The 2,500-nt window shown below is 32.8% G+C and overlaps 1 protein-coding gene across 3 annotated transcripts in view; it reads left to right on the forward strand.

Moving 5' to 3' along the window:
- The first annotated feature begins 1,530 nt into the window (after positions 1–1,530).
- mllt11 (MLLT11 transcription factor 7 cofactor) overlaps positions 1,531–2,500 on the forward strand; it is an 8,321-nt gene continuing 7,351 nt past the window's right edge. For 2 of the 3 annotated variants that reach the window (XM_034545736.1, XM_034545735.1), the window contains exon 1: positions 1,541–1,643. The gene's annotated coding sequence lies outside the window, so the exon portion shown is untranslated. Of the gene's footprint in view, positions 1,644–2,500 lie in introns of all 3 variants that reach the window. The other variant, XM_034545734.1, reaches the window with a different exon arrangement.

Genomic DNA, 2,500 nt, shown 5'->3' on the forward strand with positions numbered 1-2,500 from the left:
AACATCAGGACACACATGAGAACACCAGGACACACATGAGAACACCAGGACACACATGAGAACACCAGGACACACATGAGAACATCAGGACACACATGAGAACACCAGGACACACATGAGAACATCAGGACACACATGAGAACACCAGGACACACATGAGAACATGAGAACATCAGGACACACATGAGAACACCAGGACACACATGAGAACACCAGGACACACATGAGAACACCAGGACACACATGAGAACACCAGGACACACATGAGAACATCAGGACACACATGAGAACATCAGGACACACATGAGAACATGAGAACATCAGGACACACATGAGAACACCAGGACACACATGAGAACATCAGGACACACATGAGAACACCAGGACACACATGAGAACATCAGGACACACATGAGAACACCAGGACACACATGAGAACATCAGGACACACATGAGAACACCAGGACACACATGAGAACATCAGGACACACATGAGAACACCAGGACACACATGAGAACATGAGAACACCAGGACACACATGAGAACACCAGGACACACATGAGAACATGAGAACACCAGGACATGAGAACACCAGGACACACATGAGAACATGAGAACACCAGGACACACATGAGAACATCAGGACACACATGAGAACATCAGGACACACATGAGAACACCAGGACACACATGAGAACATGAGAACATCAGGACACACATGAGAACATGAGAACATCAGGACACACATGAGAACATCAGGACACACATGAGAACATGAGAACATCAGGACACACATGAGAACATGAGAACATCAGGACACACATGAGAACATCAGGACACACATGAGAACTCCTCAAGCAGCCATATTGGGCAAAGTGAAGGTCTCTACCAGCTGGACGACGGACTCAGGAAACACAACGAGGAGGAGGATAAAAACAGGCACATTTTATCCCTAACGAGGTTTATAGGGGCATCTTAATATATAAACATGCTCTATTACATTATATATATTCGGATTTATATTATACAATATTTATATTTTATTATAATATATTTATGTTATTTATATTGTATATTTATATTATACGATATTTATATTTTATTATAATATATTTATGATATTCATATTGTATATTTATATTTTACTATAATATATTTATGATGTTTATATTGTACATTTATATTATATGGTATTTATATATCATATTATACTTACTATTATTATATGATATACAGTATATATATATATATATATATATATATATATTAATACTTTATTTTAGTTTCATAGTGAATATGTTTCAGGGACAACAGATCAAATAATAAAGTTAAAATAATAAGAAATACATTTTTAAACAAATGAATACACGTTATAGTACTTTAAACTAGAATCTCTCTCAAATGTAAATATGTCAGAGCGTGTTTATTAAAATCATAAATGACTTCATCAACTGAAGAAGAAAAGTAAAAGCACGAACTTCCCCTCGACCTTTATTGTGAAAGGTCGAAACGGAAAACCTAGTGCACATTCGGGTGAGCTTGACGCATGCGCAGAGCTCCTTTAACCTGCAGCAGCAGAGGAGCAGCGTCTGGAACACAAAGATCCGACGGAAACCTTTAATTTCTCACCGGAAACACGAAGGTAAACAAGGAACATTCAATATTAGACAACATTCAACGATAAACTTCGCGACGAGCAGCAATTATTAATTATTAATTATAACTCGTTTTTATTCGGCTGCATCATCGGCCAACGCCTCTAATCAACCTGATCAATAAACCTGATCAATAAACCTGATCAATCATCCTGATCAATGGGACGATGCATCTCTCGTTTAAACATGCATGAAAACATATGAACCTTAAATATAGATCATATATATGATATAAATAAACTGGTTATTTCAGTCTGCAGTGATGACGTGATGACCCAGTTTCTGTTTCAGACTCATTGGAGGAATATTAATAAATATATTATATTAATAAATATATTATATTAATAAATATATATATTTTATACTCACTGGAGGAATATTAATACATATATTATATGTTTAAATATTCATGTTTTATACTCACTGGAGGAATATTAATAAATATATTATATTAATAAATATTCATGTTTTATACTCACTGGAGGAATATTAATAAATATATTATATTAATAAATATTCATGTTTTATACTCACTGGAGGAATATTAATAAATATATTATATTAATAAATATTTGTTTTATACTCACTGGAGGAATATTAATAAATATATATTTATGTTTTATACTCACTGCAGGAATATTAATAAATATATTATATTAATAAATATTCATGTTTTATACTCACTGGAGGAATATTAATAAATATATTATATTAATAAATATTTGTTTTATACTCACTGGAGAAATATTAATAAATATATATTTATGTTTTATACTCACTGGAGGAATATTGATAAATATATTGTATGTTTAAATATTTATGTTTTATACTCACTGTAGGAATA

This window comes from Cyclopterus lumpus, chromosome 11, assembly GCF_009769545.1.
Source record: "Cyclopterus lumpus isolate fCycLum1 chromosome 11, fCycLum1.pri, whole genome shotgun sequence".
Lineage (NCBI taxonomy): Eukaryota > Metazoa > Chordata > Actinopteri > Perciformes > Cyclopteridae > Cyclopterus > Cyclopterus lumpus.